Here is an 18859-nt window from a genome sequence, read left to right as displayed (position 1 = left end):
TCTAATATCAGAAAGTGACATTCCGAAGATAATTAAAAACTTGACCACGTCAGGACTTTTCAGGAAAGGAAAACTATGAGATGAGTTTTCAGCACTTCAGAGAGTCTATGCTACTTTTTGAAAAACCTCAAATGATCAGGCTTGGTTTCCCTTAGGGATCAGCCCAGTGAGGAAGTTAACACACGAGCTTTGCTGACGGATGTCAAATTAGCACTAAAGGTCCGTTGACTTATTGGGTCCCCCTCACCTATTGGCATTCCAGGCACCTTGCATAAATCCTGCAATAAAACCAATTAAAATCTCATTAAAAGATAAAACCTAAAACTATGCCAATAAATGCTAAACACACCTTAAATGCATTCATTTTGCATCATTCTTGGAGGGTAAAAAATGGAAAAGAATGGTGTGAATGTTGCAAAGCCTTATTGAGGATGGTGCCGATCTAAGCAAGTCAACCTGGAAAATACAATTAAATTAGTAAAATGTGCCCAGACTTGTCAAATTTCCAGGTCTGGTTTTCATCAGTGCCACACTTAAGGGATTTTCTAAGTTTTACATGAAACTCTGTTTCTACCTGTAATAAAGTAAGGGAGATATTTCTGAGATAAATGCACATATTGAAAAATACATAAAATGTCATGATAAGCATACTGAAATGTCACTTTCAAAAAACTTATCCTTTTATCCAATTCTTAGCACATATGTCTTACCAGAAAGCATGGAATTTGCCATGTGAATGTCTCTTACAGGAAAAAGGAGTTGCATTTTAAGTATGATACTTAACAACTTGTGTGAACAGCCTCAAAGAGCTGATCCATCAAGAATTTTTGAAGAGTCCCAACTTCATGGATTATAAAAATGCCCTTCTGTCACTCTCTACAGAAGTATATAAACATATGCTCAATTACCCTCCTTTCCATAATGTCTGAAGACAGGAAAAGCCACATTTCCTTTAACCAGAGAGATGAAAGAAAGAAAATGAAAACAAATCATATGCACAATTAAATGAGTGTTTAGTGAAGAAGAGAAATGTCTGCACGTGTGTACATGTGTGGGGAGGCAAGGCGAAAAGGGAGAGAGACGTATTCAAGAATAACACCTGAAATACTCTATCCAAAGCCACAAACTAATCATCACTGAAGGTGATACTTGTGTTTTACACTGTGCCTTTCTGTATTCTCCATGCTTTTGGCATTAAAGATGTAGTATTTAGTATTTAGGAAAATAAGTGCTCTCTGAAGACATGAGTAGGTATTAGAAATACAAAGAAGGTTAGTTGACTCAATCTACTCAACTGGTCCCCCAAAAAGAAGAAAAAAAAAAAATCCATGTCAAATGGCTGACACTTATTTCTGGCACTACCTGTATTCTCTCATGTGGGCACAGCCGTGGTCTAAGATGGCGCCACAAAACCTTTGATGTCCCGCCACCCAAATCAATCTCTTTATGCAAATATTTAAGAAACATGCATGAAATTGAGCAAGTGGGTTACACTGCTTTAACAATAACCGTTCATAATGCTATTTGTACTACCTGCAGAGAATAACACTGGATGATCTCTTTGGAAATGTTATAAATGGAACAGTGTCAAATTTATAAGCAACATTTTAGACAGCAAATATGTTGCTTGGATTTTAGCGGTCTTAAATACTGCAAGCAGCTTGACCTTATCTCCCAGTGCCACTGCCTTCCTGGAGTAATTGATGCTTGGAGTCCCCAATTTCACATAAACCAGGCCACTGTGTTATTGTATACAGCAATCTGACTGCTGGCAGGGACAGGAAACTGCACTGAACCCAGATCAATAGACATGTCAACAGTAAGCGGCTTAATCTAATTCGGCCTATCTCATCTCAGGGCACAGAGTTTGCAATTTTGCTGTTGGGTCCCTCTGGCAGGAAATGGTTTGGAAAGTTTAGTCTTAAGAAGTTTAAGTGATATGCTTATCCTTTAGGCTCTTGAATGTTTATTTAGCAGAATAGCTGTTTTAAATGTTGTTTAAATGGCAGTAATGTAAACAAGGCACTCGGACTTCCCTCCCATGTGAAAACTATAAGGGTGATTTCCTTGACCGTGGACATCACGATTAACATCACAGCCAATCACACTTTAGAGGAAACTGCTCTGGTTCACATGTTCTGAGCTAACGTCACGTTTAAACTCTATCCCCACCCCCAGTCAATGGCATTCTTCTGAGAAAAAGAAATTCTTCATTTTAAATACATATTTATTTCTTAACTATATTTTGGACAAATGACTTCTTCCATTATGAAACCTCCGGTAATTACCCATCAAAGCATCATTCTTATTCCTCAGAAGAGTGTGGGTGATAAGATTTGGTGCGTTGGGAGAAGGGAACGTTTCTGCCATGGAGGCTGAGAGTCTGAAATCATGAATTCTAGGCCTGCCTGAGACCTCATCCTCTCGGGCTGGGGTGGGCCACCCGACTACCCTACTGTCCCTGAGAGCTCATCACGCTCTCCAGGAAGGCAGACGAGATACCACATCATCGCCTGGGAGATGCTGGTGAGCGCTAGGGACCTGAGAGTGCCCGCAGTGCTGGTGCAAGCTGTCCTTCAACTATTAGAACAGGAAGGGCACAAACCACATTCCACCCGTGTAAAAACGCTCCATTTGTACAAGTCTCCATACTTTTGTAAGTCTTTGGAAATGACAACTCATTATCACAGTCATCCTTAAAATGACCTTCAACAGAAGTATAACAGGTGATGTGATCCCACCTTATGGGTGGAGAGGGCATGGAGGATGCGGAAGAGGGGGGCATGGAGGATGGGGAAGAGGGGGGCATGGAGGATGGGGAAGAAGGGGGCAAGGAGCATTAGGGATGCAGAAGGAGAAAGTGGAAGGGGAAGGGTAAAAAACCGATTCATTCTGTGATCAGTGGCATCTAAGAATGATAGAGTGTAAGGATACTTTAAGATCAGGTCTGCGTTTGGAAATTAATTAAGGGCTCCTCTACGTAACTTAAACCAGCCCAACACTTTCTAAGGCAAGACAGTAAGGAAGCCAGGCCAAATATGGGCTGGAAGTGAAGCTCACACAAGAGCTGAAGCATCCAAGAAAGTTCCAGTCGAAAGGGCTGAGAGTCCAATTGGAAGAAATTAAGTCAAGGCTGGTGCCCAGACTAAGAGCCCAGGAATAAGTCATGACTGGGGATGCGGAGAGATTCAGCAACGGTACTGAAGGCCAAAGGGCAGAAGCAGAGCTGCAGATACAGCATTCACAGGCCTAGAGAAGGATAAAGAGACCGCTTTAAAGGTTCACCTTAGAAATCAAAATCCACGGCAGGGTTAGGAATTATTAATTCCCCTTTTCAGCTGGGTCTGCCCATTTAACGTAGTAAAATCAAAATGAAAGAATCTAGTAAACTTTCTTCTGGATTTCTAAATAATCTCAGCCTCTCTTGTTCTTCAGGGTGAATCAGACAAGGCGATCCTAGGAGGCTAATCTCCCAACTGCGAGGGAGGAAGGGTCACACAATGTTTCCCAAGAAACTGAGAAACGAAATACTTACAAACTAGAAACAAAAGAAGAATCCTAGTAAGAAACTGGTTCCATTTATTATGGTACATATTCTTAATTAAAGATGAGGAAGAACCCCAAAGAAATATGCCATTAGCTCTTTCGTGGTAGCTGGGCTATGCATCTCCCCCCTAATGAAACAAAGTACACCTTTATGCACCTGACGATTTTCTAGGCAATGGCGTAGTACAATGTTCAACAGGGATTGTTTTAATAGGGCTGGTAATGAGATCTGGGTGAAAAATCTCTCTGCTAATTTAGCAGTCCTCCTGAGATGTTAAAATTCTAGTTGGCAAGTGTTTCAAAGTTCCTCGCCAACCTGGCCCCAGCCCGGCCCCAGCCCGTCCCTAGTCTTGACAGTAGATTCTAAATATCACCTGTATCCCCATATCCCCTCCCTCTTGAGCCTCCCTCCCACCCTCCGATATATGTATGCATATGGCTGATTCACTTTGTTGTACAACAGAAACTAACACAACATTGTGAAGCAATTATACTCCAATAATAGATGTATAATAAAATACATAAATAAATGAATAAATAAATAAATACCACCTGTAAACCTCTTAGTCAATTTGCCTTTAGCAACAGTCACTTCTGCTCCCTGCTTGCCTCTCTGCCAGCGTGAGTCTCTTTTGATTTGCCCAGCACTAACTAAAATGCTATTAAATGAATAATTTGACACTATCATAATCCATACATTTTGAAGGCAAATCTCTGCAGAGTTTAAACCCTAAGATCTTTCCCATCAAAGGCAAAGCAACCTCAAATAGCCAGAATCGACTCCAGCAGCTGCGGTGGCTTCCCAACCTTTTTGTTTAAGGAATACATCAGTCCCTGTAAGCGGACTTAAATAAATGACTTGCAAATTAAAAGAAACGTTTTTCTGATTCACTGCAGTAGCTTGCTTTTTGGGATGCAAGGTTAAAAGTGAACAGTAAACCTTTTAAGGTTATTGAAACTAAATTATTAACGCTGTGTTTCACCTTCCTTTTGTCCTCTGTGCGGCATTCTTCCTGATTACTCACTGCCACTCTACTCCTACAAGTTGTAAATCAAATGAAAAATCTTTAAAGCACAAAAACAGCTGATTAAAATGTTCAACCACAGGGGAACTACAGAGGTGATGGGGAGTGGCACGTTGCATTTTAAAGAAAAATATGAAGCTTCTCATGTAGCTTTTGAAAAAAATATGTTGTGAAAACTGTACACTTTCATCTCCAGGAGGAAGTGAAAGGGACAGTCCCACTTTTGAAATCCACTTGCAACCTTCAAATTAATGAGTGCTTTTCTCCACTTGGATACCACCTGGTTCCTCACACCCAGAGTGCATTGTACCCGTATGTTTTAATGCTCAAACACGAACTGCTTCAAGGGGACTGGTGACTCGGCAGAGAAGGAAGTTTTCTTTCGGCCCTCACATTAGGGGGTTATTGACAAAGCTCTGAAATCAGAATATGGGGATCTGTAATGTAAATGAGGGATGCCAAATGCCACCTCACCTGCCCTTGGCCTCTATTTCCTCAGCTGTAAAATGGGCTGATGATACTTTCTTCTTAGCTCACAGTTGTGAATAGGCACCTCCCAGCACGTATTTAATAAAATATTCATTGGATAACCCATGCTTTACGCATCTTAGAAAATTGTGGTTCTGTGATTCACAAAACAGTTTGAATTAATTAAATGTATTCTGATTAATAAAGCATATCCAGTGCCAACTCTTGGAGCTGCCACATGACATCTGGGATAAGAGGGAAAGAGCTATTGAAATGAGGAAAGGGAAAAAGGTGGGGACAGGGCCAGACTTTAGGAGACTGATTTCAAGATTCCAAGTGGTCTGAGTTAAGAACTTCCAAGAGCAATGCAATCCCCAGAATCTTCCCTTCCTGCAACCATGTGTAAAATACCAACCAAGAGCAGGACCAGCTCCACAGCAGGCACTCAGGGCCTGTGTTGCAAAAGGGCTCTGCTTTGACTGTCTTGATCATTTATCTTTGAACTTGCGTTGTGGAAGTGACGTCTGATGGGACAATGGATCATGTGTGTGAGGACAGGAGATCCCGGCAATGTTGTGTCCACTGAGGTGCCCCTCACCCCATTGCCATGTCCTGTTGTGAAGGCTCCCCGAGCACAGGAGCTGACAGTCCTGAGAAACCACGCTTGCCATTCAAACCAGAACTTGCTTCAAATGCAGAAAGGAGGTAACATTCTAAGAAACAGGAATGACCAAGGAGTCCTACTGTATCCTTTCTTACTCGTGTTAATTCCTGTAATTAACCACATCCAATATAAAGGAGGCACGGAAGGGAAGGGAGAGATAAGCCAACCATAGTTCCTTTTCCTTTTAATCCTTCCTTACTCATCAGTAAGTCAAAGGCAGGGCGTGTGGGTCCAACACACACCCATCAAGAAGAGATACAAACAGCTGAGTTAGTTTTGTGCAGTGTTTCACTGCTCTGCCAACTATGCAATACACCTGCATGTATGCTTTACGAAAAACAAATTAGGTAATTTCAGTGATTCTGTGCATGAGTTAAATGTTCTTATATTACTGGCATTGATCACAACAACGTGAATGTACTTAGCACTGCTGAGCTGAACACTTAAAAACGGTTACGATGGTAAATTTTATGTTTTGTGGTTCTGACCACAATAAAAAGGCTGGCATCGCACAGGATAAAGATGAACGGTAAAATTCATGCTAATAATTTAAAATGTCAGTGTTTCTTTATTTGGAAAAACATTCAATAAGCAAATTGAAAACATCATGACAAGTCAGAAGAGAGACTACAGAAGAAAGGCGCTTTGAGTTTTCGTGCCTTTTACGGCATTTTTTTTCTTGCATTTCAGATAAGGGGCCCCATGTTTACATTTTGCATTGGGCCTCACCAAGCATGCAGTTGGCCCTGACCACGAGCCAGGTGTCTGAGCACAAGTCTTTGTCCTCGGCATGACCTGGGAAAAACCGAGGCTTGCCCACGGAGGACGGGAGCTGCCCTGCCTGCAGAAAGCAGAGCTCAGGGCTCCTCCCACTGGGGGCTGAGACCACCAGGCTCCAAATGCAGAGACGCCTTAAAGATTCAGGAACCCTCCACAGACCCTACTGCTCTGGCAATAAATGTGATAACAGAAGCAACAGTGGAGTAGCAGCTTTCTGGCACCACCAGATAATAACACATGGAGAGAAGGAGGGATCCACCTGGTGGTGGTGAAGGGAGAGAATGCACTTCTTACTTACCTGAAGGCTACACTGGGTCCGTGAGCATCCCTGGCTTCTAGAAAGGGCCTGCCAGAGGCCCAGGACTGGACCAGCAGATTGGCTTTGGGAACAGAGGCCACCAGCAATGCCTTTCCCTAACTTCCACCTTTAAAGAAGCTTTTCTGCCCTCACAGCCCTTGGGAATCGGCTGCCTCCGTCTCTTGCTCTAAGGCCTCAGCTGTCCTGCTCCTTCTGGACGCCAAAGCCCAGCACAATAAATCCAAGTGCCACGTGGGAGATGCAAAGCAGGTTGTGAGAGATGGGGTGGCACACGTGGTGTCACAGAGAAAGCAGCAAGGGTACAGGAAATGCAGAGGAATCTGCAGCTGCACTTTCCCATCACCGCCCGGGGCTCCCGGGCCACGAGGAAACCACAGGCACGTGGCAATCCGGGACATTATACGAGACAACCAGCTGGACTGCACAAATGGCACCGTCAAAAAAGACATGAAAAGGGAATGCATGGGAGAGAACGTTCTAGATGGGAAGAATCTGAGAAAGACAGTGCAAGCAAATGCAGTACATAGAACCGAACTGATCCTGGATCAAAACAAACTGCACCAATTGGGGGAACCTGAACCTGGATTATACATCAGATACCACTGAGTCAATATTAATACAGGAGGTGAGTTTTAAAGAATGGGTTAGGGGACAAAGACCCATTTCAGGACATTGCTCATGTCTTTAAGGGGGAAAGTGAATGGAGTGGGAGACGCATTGGACCGTATCTGAAAGACGTGATTCCTTTAATAAGAAATCTATAGCATAAAAAAGAGAATCAGAGCAAGGGACACTATGTGAGGCACAGAATGCTATGTTGAGATCACACAGGTGTAACATAATCAAGTTCAAGTCAGCACAAAAGTAGTCAAAAATGTTAATAACGATGGCCATCTAATAAGAGCTTATTATGCACCAGGCTTAGATCTGCACACCTTCTACGTACTCCTCAGTCAATCTTTACGACCTCTCTGTGAGATAGGTGTGAACACCATTGCTATGAAACAGGAAACTGTGGCTCAGAGAGATCGTGTCATGTACTCAAGGACACACAGCCCCCAAATTCCAACCCAGATCTTCATGGCTCCAAATCCCAGCCTGATCAGTATCTCCCACTGTGTGTTTTAAACTAGAGGAAAGGTGAGGACATAGAGGTAGATATTAAAAAGCTCGTTCTTAAACCGTGAGAATGTATTTGATCCCTACTGTTTGATACGTTTCAACCTCCCGAGCAGGTTAGCCTCAGGAGGGAGAATCCTAGGATCATTGCTGCCCTTCCGTTCCTGTCTCAAAACAACAAACCTTAAGAGATTGACTTAAAAGCTTTTCATAAGACATAGTTAAGAAGATCAATATCCAGATACACTGCTGTCCGAATCCTGCTTACATAGACAATATGGCAAGATTATTTCTCAGCTGGATTTGGGAAAATCGCACCAGATTTTGAAGAGGCACATGGGGGAATTGGGGAATATTTCTTCTTCTTTCATCAATGTTCTAAACATATTGAAAACCCCCTGTGGCGGAAGGGCCGGGTCTCATTCAAATGTGTGTGTGTGTGTGTGTGTGTGTGTGTGTGTGTGTATCTTCCACAGGGTATAGGGCATAGAGTTTAATACATACTAAATCCTCAATAAATATCTGTGGAGAAAGTGAGCTAGATTCTCTCTCACCTGATTACAAAGAAATATAAACAAACCTTTATCGCAGCAAACTTAAAATAAATCCTTAAGGCACAGGTTGTTGTTTCACCTTGTGGAGTAGAAAACCGGTGTGTCACGGGCCACAGCAGGAAGTGTGCAGGACAGGAAGCTGGAGAAAGGGCGCATCTCTCGATCAACAGGGCCAAGGAAGGCCCTCAGCGGACAGAGCACAGAAGGACCGCGAGTAAATAATAGAGGTGGACCTGGTCGCAGGTCTGTTGTCGTCTGAGGGTTTCCAGGCTTTCTTAGATACGCTGTTTCATTAGGTCTATAGCGGTTATCCATCACCCTGTTCAAGCCCCATCAAATCACTGTCCCTTTTTATATGTCTATCTCAAAAAGCTGCAAAGCAGCTCTGCAGAAATCTGGGTCCTGTCAGCTAGAATGATTTATTCCTTTTCCTGAACAAGCTGGTTCCCTGGACTATTGTTGTTGTTGTTTCAAATGCTAGTGTGTTTCAAATTTTAAAAGAGAGAAAGAGATGTTCAAAGTTCGCAGAGGTTGACATTTAATCAAATTCAACCCCAAGTATTTTAGGTCCTACTAGGTTTCCGGCACTGAGGCTCTGGAGATGAAGAGGTTCCTCTGCTAATGGGGAAGCCCGACATAAAACACTGTGATCACACAGGGTTTACTCTCAACAAGAGGCAAGTGCACAAAGACACAGAGGAGAAGCAGGTCCTATCAGAGTGGAGGAAGTGAACATCGAATACATCAGAGACGTACTGGATAACTTAATTATCCAAGCTGGGTCCTCAAGGATGAATAGGTGAATGAATGAATGGAGTTTGCCAGGCAGACTCTTGCCTATCTTGAGTTGACTGTTGGTTAGGATATCCACATGTAAATAAGATTACTTTAGTTCTTTATGTCACACCACACACAAAAGTCATCTCAAAATGGACCACAGCATGGACATATATACACTACCAAATGTAAAATTGATAGCTAGTGGGAAGCAGCCCCATAGCACAGGGAAATCAGCTTGGTGCTTTGTGACCACCTAGAGGGGTGGGATAGGGAGGGAGGGAGGGAGATGCAAGAGGGAGGAGATATGGGGATGTATGTATACGTATAGCTGATTCACTTTGTTATACAGCAGAAACTAACACACCATTATAAAGCAATTATACTCCAATAAAGATGTTAAAAAAAAAAAAAATGGACCACAGACCTGAATGTAAGAGCTAAAACTGTAAAATTTCTGGAAGACGTAAGAGAAACTCTTCAAGGCCTTGGGTTAGAGAGAGAGGTCTTAGCTATGACCCCAAAAGTATGATCAAGAAAAGAAAAAAAGTGATAAATTGGATTAACCAAAATTAAGAACTTCTGCACTTCAAAAGACATCATTAAGAAAACTGACAAGCCACAAACTGTGAGAAATATTGGTAAATCATATATCTCTTAAAGTATTTATATCCAGAATATAGAAAGGATTCTTACAACCCAATAATGAGACAACCAACCTTATTAAAACAGAGGCAAAAGATATGAATAGTTTACCAAAAAAAAAGACATACAAATGGCTAATAAGCAGATGAAAAGATGTTCCATGTCATTAGTCATTAGGGAAATGCAAATTAAAATTATAATAAGATACTATTTCACACCCATGAGGACGGCTATAATCAAAAAACCAGACAACAACAAGTGTTGACAAGGATGTGAATAATTGAAACTCATATATTGTTGATAGGAATGTAAAATGGTACAGCCACTTTGAAAAACAGCGTGGCAGTTTTTTTAAAAAGTTAAACATAAACTTAGGATACAACCCAGCAATTCCACCCCTGGATATCTGCCTAAGAGAAATAAAACATGTGTCCACACAAAAACTTGTAACCAGAAGTTCATAACGGCATTATTCATAATAGCCTCACACCAAAGAAAATCCAAATATTCATCTACTGGGGAATGAATAAACAAAATGTAGAATATGCACACAACAGAATATTATGAGGCAATAAAAAGGAAGGAACTATTAATATATGCTACCATATGGATGAACCTGAAAACGTTAAGCTAAGTTAAAGAAACCAAATGTAAAAAAATTATAATTTATAGTTCCACTTAGATGAAATATGAAATATCCAAAAAGGCAACTCTATAAAGATAGAAAGCAGGTAAGTGGTTGCCTAGGGTTGGGGGTGAGAAGAGAGATTACCTGCCAACAGGCATGGGGGACCTCTTGGGATGATGGAAATGTTCTAAAACTGGATTAGAGTGATGGTTGCACAACTCTATAAATTTATTTAAAATAAATGAATTGTACACTTAAAACAGGTGAATTTTATGGTTTGTAAGTTATACCTCAATAAAGTTGTTAAAAATTATTGGTTAGGGTGCAAGTAGGGAAAGATAAAGATTTTGAGGCAGCATGACAGTTGATTAGCCTGGAGCATGATAAAAATATTTAAACAAATGAATAGGAAAATAAAAGAATGAACATCATGCCCCCAAAATGTGCTGATAAATACCCCATCACGTAAAACTCTTTCACCTTCTCCTTTGTTGAAAACAGGTACTTTCGGGCCTGGAGGGTAACTCTGGCATTATTCTGAGGTCTCTCTCCTCTCTGCTTTCGTTTCTACAGTCACCTTACTTTGCCTGTGATTGTGCTTTCTTCCTTTATATCCAAATTATCCAAGTCCAAGGGTTACCAGCAGTGTTTCCTTATCATTTTCCTCAGCCTCAAAACCTCCAGTACCTGGCGCCCCTGTTACTTTTGGTCTAAAGCTTCAGCCCCCCAAACAGCTACTCCACGTCACAGCACCTGGGCAGGGGCTCCCAAGCCCAGCTTCTCAGCATCAGCTACAGGACTCTTCCTACATGGGGTACCTCCCCTTCTCTCCGGGGCAGTTCACGTCTGTTCCTCCAAAGGTGGTGTAGCATTTTTCTTTTTAAACACATCCCACAACAATTAAGCTTAAATATGTCTCTTTAATGGTATTATTTTGCTCTTATTCATATGTCCTTTTGTCATTCTTCTCTAGTTGGGGGTGTGTGTGTGTCTGTAACCAGATTGAAAGCTCAAGATCTCAAACCACGTTCTACCCAGTATTTCTGATGCTTCCAACACACCTAATCTATCTTATCTTCATTATTTCTGTTGTTGGGCAATGCATGAACAAATGACCAAAGGAATGAATGAATGAAGGCAGAGGCACCAAAGAAAACATTTCTTTCGTTTTAAACGATTCATCCAATTTGCCCATTTGAATACTTTTGGTTACATGAGAAAAGCCTTAAGTGCAAACTTTTTATCCACAAATACTTATCACGTGGTTCTCATATTAATTCCTATCTACATTTGGACAGTTTGAAAACACCATAGCTGTAGTTCATAATTAGGCATTTGATCAGCTATGAGGTGAGCGAGAAAACTCAAATACCTTAATGCCAAATATGGATAACCTCTCCTCACCCAGCTCTGGTAGGCCCTGAGTGGAGGAAACCATTTGGCCTTTGGGCTCTATTTAATACATGGAGCAACCACAAATCAAAGACTGCAACCAATAAGGAAATACATAACAACAGAATATAAACCACCCCGGACACAGAAACCAGGAAAGCCTCGACCTGCCGATTTCCTGGATAGAAAGAAATACACCAGGCACAGCCCAGTCCAGACCACAGCACCAGCTGGTACCAGAAGCGCTGCATTCCCGTCCCATTCTTGCCTGTATCTCTACCCCAGCTTGCTCTATGAAGACAGATTTCTTTCTAAATTCACATTGGTAAAGCGAAGCATTTTGTTTATATGTGTCAAAAAGCGATAGTAAAAAGACACTTCGATATAGCCAGTATCTAGGTGTTTGTTTGCTTAGGGAAGACAGAGATTGGAAGCTTACCACGCCCAGCAACTCCCTCTGCACACTGGAACGCAGCCCTGGAATGATTTTATCTCCTCCATGTTGTGTTTCTTTTATATTTAAAAAACAAAAATTTTTATTGGAGTATAGTTGATTTACAATGCTGTGTGAGGGTTGTGGAATCTAATAAAAAATGATACAAATGAACTTATTTACAAAACAGAAACAGACTCACAGATCTTGAAATCAAATTTATGGTTACCAAAGGGGAAATGTGGGGGGAAGTGATAAATTAGGAGACTGGGATTGACATAGACACACTACTATATATAAAATAGATAACTAATAAAGACCTACTGTACAGCACAGGGAACTATACGTAATATTCTGTAATAACCTATATGGGAAAAGAATCGGAAAAACATGGAGATATATATATGTATAAATAATTCACTTTGCTGTACACCAGAAACTGTGTTTCTTTTAATCAACTTGGTACTGGGATGTCTTGCCTTCTTTTGCCCTTTAACTGCTCAATGCAAACCAGCCACCTGCAAAACGAGAACCCCTTTTTCTAGTCTCCCTAAAATGACAACAAATTTAGAAAGCAGAGGAGAAAATGTACAAGTAATAACTTTAAAAAACATAAATCTCCTCTAATGTTGCTTTTCTTTCTTAGTTTCTTCCACCTGCATCCAAAGGAGAGGCTAATCCCAGCCACAAAAAACTGCCGAAATTTGTCAAATTAGATTCAGACATCCATATATCCACACGCACACAGCAACATTTCTTGAAATAAATAAAATAATAAACTCCAGTCTTACAGGAAAAAAAATATGTGTGCTACAACATGAGATTTTTTTCCCTTTCATCGGACACGTGCTCGAGTGCTACCATCTTAAAAGACAAATAAAGAACTTATTCATGAACTATTTGCTATGAAGAATCAACCTTTGGTGGCTGAACTTCATTATTTCCAGAAGTCATACTAACTGGAAATATATTAGTTACCTCTGAAGGTCATAAAATTTTGATCAATTTTAGAACGTCAGGGCTGTCTGTGGCATATTCCAAAACTCAACATTCAAAGTGGCAGCTGTGGCTTAAGGGTGATCATCTTTCAGCTCTGTCACTGACTTACATGGTTTTCACAAGGCAGAGACACACAGAAAACTTGTCTGAGGCAAAGGCCACCTCTGGACAGTCTCTACCACTCTCTGCAAACAGCTGTCCACCGTTCTCTGACATGGACAGACTTTGCTTTAAATCTTCATCTGTTTTTGCTTGTTAATGCCCTGACCTTGGCATCTGTGCTCGAAGGCCAGCTAATGTGATCTGCTCCAACAATGCCGACTTCGGCAGGGAACATAAGCTTGCTCCGTGATGTCACTGAACTCATTAGGGATATATTTGACATTTGGCCCAAGAGAACATACTTATTAAACACAACCTGAGTGAACAGCAGTGTGGCCTGTTGATAAGTAAAGTAAAACAATGCATGTTTTGTCCTACTATAAAAATAGCACTTTGACCAAGAAATAGGATTTCTGCTCTTATCCCTCTAGTTATGGCAGCAAAGCAAACTGAAAGATACATTCTGTAAGAAGAGATAATAGTCTAAAACTCTCAGGGCGATGTCAGTTAGGCATTTTATAGACTCTAATAAAGGTCCAAATATTAATTGATCATTTAGCAAACAATCCCCTTCCCAATCCTGGTCCAAGAGCAGAGGCAGGTGTAACTAGAAAAAAACATCTTACACGTACACAAGAGCAACGTCTAAATTATGCTTTTCGTCCAGATGGGATATTTAGGACCTGATAAAGCTGACAAAATGTCAGTTTCCAAAGACTCCAATCAATGGCAGTTTTATCACCCTGACCGTTCGGTAAAGCTGGCTTCACCTGGGTGTGACAGGCAGGCAGCAAAGTTTGCAAAGGTTACGGTGACAATGCTGATCTTTGGCGTCCCAGAGCAGACCTACAAAGTTTAGAAAACCTGCTAAAATGCTGCAATGTGGTTACACTTTGGCACTTGGGAAAGGCAAACCTTTCATTTGCTCTTTTTTTTTTTTTTAATGTTTTGGCTGCATTCGTTGCTGCATGCGGGTTTTCTCTAGTTGCGGCGAGCGGGGCTACTCTTTGTTGTGGTGTACGGGCTTCTCACTGTGGTGGCTTCTCTTGTTGCGGAGCACGGGCTCTAAGCGCACTGGCTCAGCAGTTGTGGCACACGGGCTTAGTTCCTCCACTGCATCTTCCCGGACCAAGGATCGAACCCGTGTCCCCTGCATTAGCAGGCAGATTCTCAACCACTGCGCCACCAGGGAAGTCTCTCATTAGCTCTTAAAAGAAATAAACTCCCAACAACATCTTTTCTGAGATTTTTCCAAACATGAGGACTTTTAGCCTGTGAATGGAGTTTTCCTCATTTATTGAGCAGTATGATTGAAGAAAGCTGGTCATAAAAATCACTAAGTAATGGATCTGTGCAATGTATACACTGGGTACTCGGGTCCCCAAGTTATATTGTAGAGAAAGCAACTTGAAGGCGTAGATGGGATCTTCATCGCATGGCAGGTAGAGAATAAATGCTAGGAAACTATCAGGACTCACATACATCGGTCCCAGATCTGAATAACCTTTTTTTTTTTTTGGCCCATCTCTGCATGGTGCCCTGAGCTGAGGAAACAATGTGGCCTTTCTGTACCCCCAGGATGCTTTGTGTCAGAATGGAGGGCCCTGGCCTTCTGTGACATCTTCCATCTTTCACCCCATCAAGCATGTAGCCAAATGTCCTCATGTGGCTACACCCACGGTCATCCTTCCGTCCACATCTCATTCCACGTGCTCAGCACCATTACGAACAGGTGACCACTGCCTCCCTCCGGTCTTGGTTTCTATAGAATCCCACTGTCTTGATTTCCCTCCTACTATTCTTTCCATCCTGTGTCCTTCACTCTCTCCCACTCCTGTGCTGACCCCTCGAGACTGGAGACCCCCAGGGCTCAGAACTAGCCCTTCTCTCTCTCCATCCCCTCCCTACATGACACCATCCAGTTCCATAGTTTTTAATACTGTCTGAAAGTTGATGATTCCCACATTTGTATCTCTGGCAACACAACTCTGACCACCACACTCACAAACCCAACGGTTTACTTGACATCCCAACTTAACATGTTCTAAACTCAATGCTTACATTCCTCCCCATACCTGCCCCTCTTGGTTTCCCTAGCTCCATCAGTCAGAGGCTTGGGAGTGCCTCTTGGCTTCCTTCTCAGTGAAACCACACCATCACAGCAGGCCCTACTGGTTCCAGCTCCAAAATCGCTCTCAAATCGATTCCCTTCCCATCCCACCAGCTAGTCAAGCCTCCAGGATGGATGGGGCAACAGCTTTCCTGTGCTCACTGCTGGGTATTTCGCTATGGTCTCTGCTCCAAAGCCACCTTATACTCCACTCTGTGTTGTGAGAGCTGCTTCCTGCACTTGTTATCCCTAGAAACTTCTGTGTTATCTTTTTCCTCTCCACCCCCTGTATAACCAGGCCCCCATACTAAATCCCACCTGTTTGAATGCCTAGTGTAGTTTCTGTTTTCCTGGCCGACATACCCACCTTACAATCTACTTTGCACAAAGCAGCCATTGGGGTATTTAAAAAGTCTAAACCAGACCGTGCTTACAATCTAGAAAACACTATAATGGCTCCCCCATGACACTGAATAAAGCTCATTCTGTAAGCCTTTCCTGGACAGGTTCGATTTTGACATACCTCTCCAATTTCATCCCAGACCCTACAGGCTTCCTTCTAATTTCTGGAACACGCTGAATGTTTCCCTACCTCTCACCGGCTCATGTACTGCTCCCTCTGCCTGGACTGCTCTATCTTTCACGTCTGACCTCTCTGTATTCTTTGGGATTCAGCCCAAATGGCATCTTCTCAAAGAAATCTCTTTCTTCCTGAAGTATTTCAGAGCCCTGATTCTGTCCTTAACATAATTTGCAATTAAATATTTATTCATTAAACCATATTTCCTTAACTCCAACCCACAGGATGTGGAAGGCAGGGGCTTTGTTGAACTCACCTCTGGGTCCCCAGCACAATGACCTCAACGTGTATTTGCTCAGTGAATGAATGAAGGAATGAATGAGTAAATGAAGGACTTCCAAACACCACAAGTAGTTTAAAAATCAGGAATATCTCTCCTTATGTCTCATAGCGAATGGTTTTGCAAGGCAAATTCATAACATGCATTCACTTCAAGGAGCAAAACCACTTAAAACTCCTAGTCCACGGTGGATTGTTTGGAAACAGTGCTTTACTTACTCACTGATATGCTATTTGTAAATTTTTCTTATCTATTTACCAAAGCAATTTCTCCAAGGAACTCCATGAATCTGAAAGTAATTAAATTTCTATTAAATCTTTTAAGATTCTATAATTCAGACCACTAATTTAGTTAGGTCTTTCTTCTACTTAATGTGAATTTATTAAGTTTTGCTGGGCTTTCTGCATTCATTTTTTTAAAGTAAGATTATTCTGTTATAGAAGTATAAAAATCCTTTTAATTCCAAAGGTTGGAATGTCACAAAAAGTTATCCTGAAAATATAAGACTGTTTGGTGAGACAAGGACGAAGCAAAGAAGAGATTTGCAAAGTCAGCCCCCTGCTGTGCAAGGATGAAGATGACTTCAAGGGCTGAGAAGGTTCTAGGCCTTCTTCCAGTCTCCCACTTGGACTTTTTTGTATAACTGCATTCAAATTAGTGGCCTTTGTCCTGTTCTTTCCTACTCACAGGAATTTTTGCAATGGACATGGCATTATTTACAAATGGTCACTCTTTGCGGACAATTCACTTTTTTCTGATTCATTTATGTGTTTATAAAACGCCACATTAACTACCACTGCTGTTTAGTTACTGATCTCTAATGACTTACATAAACAAACAAACGTGTGTGCGTGAATGTGACTGGCATGAAATCAGATCTCATGGAGTTCTGACTAAGGATATTCTGACTAAGGAAATTGAGTTTTCCCACAATTCTAATAAAGAAGAGGTCATTCATTTCACTGTGTCAGATATAAAACTAAAAATAATATTATAGCATTATAGCATTTTCCTATAATGAGTATGATAGTCATTAAAAGCTTTAATTATGAAAAATGTTCTTTCACCTCTAGTAAACTAGAAGCCTTTTCGTTGCTGTTGTTTTCCTGTTTATATTATGTACAAATCGTCCTGCAACTTGACTGTCTTGCAAACCTCAATCACAGGAAGGAAGGGCCCTAAACCCACTGTGATGCTGAAGTTTGGAAAATGTTAACAGATGCCCAAATCTTTGAGCCAAGGTAAAACTTTCAAAAGTTTTAGTGGAATGCAAGAAAGAATAATGTGGGATAACGATCTTCACAATGCTCTTGGCACCAATCAAGTCTGTTCTCCAGTAAGTCTGAGTGACTTCCGTTACACAGATGTGTTATTGGCTGGGGCTGGGGGGTGGGGAGGGACTGAGAACTACGATTCTTGTTTTAATTTTTTTTTAATGACTTCAAGATAGTTTATTGTAGAAGCATGGTCCTACCCTATTTTTCTTTCTGTTGTTGTTGTTGATTAGGTTTTTGGAGATTTTGTTTGTTTGTTTTTTAATTGGAGTATAGTTGATTTACAATGTTGTGTTAGTTTCAGGTGTACAGCAAAGTGAATCAGTCATACATATACATATATCCACTCTTTTCTTTCTTTTTTTAGATTCTTTTCCCATATAGGCCATTACAGAGTATTGAGTAGAGTTCCCTCTGCTATACTGCAGGTTCTTATTAGTTATCTATTTTATATATAGTAGTGTGTATCTGTCAATCCCAATCTCCCAATTTATCCCTGAGAATTATGATTCTTAAAGCATTTGGAAACTTTAAGAATAATTTAACTCCTGGAAAATATTATTGCCAACATTTATAACAGCGGATATTAAAATAACGTACATTTAGATGCTCCATAAAGGGAACTGAAGAATTCCTACTAAGAGCAGAGAAACAGTAAGTGACAGATGCCGAGGTCAAACCACGCAGCCTTTTACAGCTAATACGAGACCTATTACAGCGCTCCGTACAGAGCGCCGGGTTGTCAGAACGAGCCTGAGTCTTTAAACTCTTAACCACAGATTAGAGGCTTGCTTCCTGAGGGTTTTTGGGTTTTTTTAAACAGATGGTCCAAAGTGAGGATGAAGAAAGCTGTTTTGATCCATTGTGTAGGTACAGAATGTTATCTTTGTTTTGTTTAAGCATTATACTGCCTAGAGTTAAATAATTGGGTGAAAATTCTCAGCTTTACTTTGAAGCCAGAGCACATGGAGGAGAAGTGTTTGATCATTTTTCTTACCGTATTTGCATAAATGTTTACTCTCCAGCAAATATGAATATAAATCCAACTATTCTTAGTGCTTACACAGTTATTTAAGGGATAGGCATACTTCTGTATACATTGTTTATTTACCTATTTCCTTAAGCAACTGTGATCATCTTTTGTGGAAACAGGAGAAATGCTGC

The 18859-nt window shown here is 41.2% G+C and overlaps 1 protein-coding gene across 22 annotated transcripts in view; it reads right to left on the bottom strand.

Moving 5' to 3' along the window:
• The window catches only part of PARD3 (par-3 family cell polarity regulator), a 625186-nt gene that overhangs the window by 101045 nt on the left and 505282 nt on the right, over nt 1-18859 (bottom strand). The window lies entirely within an intron of this gene.

Source organism: Balaenoptera borealis, assembly GCF_965194805.1.
Source record: "Balaenoptera borealis genome assembly, chromosome: 3".
In the NCBI taxonomy this organism is placed as follows: domain Eukaryota; kingdom Metazoa; phylum Chordata; class Mammalia; order Artiodactyla; family Balaenopteridae; genus Balaenoptera; species Balaenoptera borealis.
Note: the sequence above shows the minus strand (reverse complement) of the source record. Positions and strands in the feature narration are given on the sequence as shown.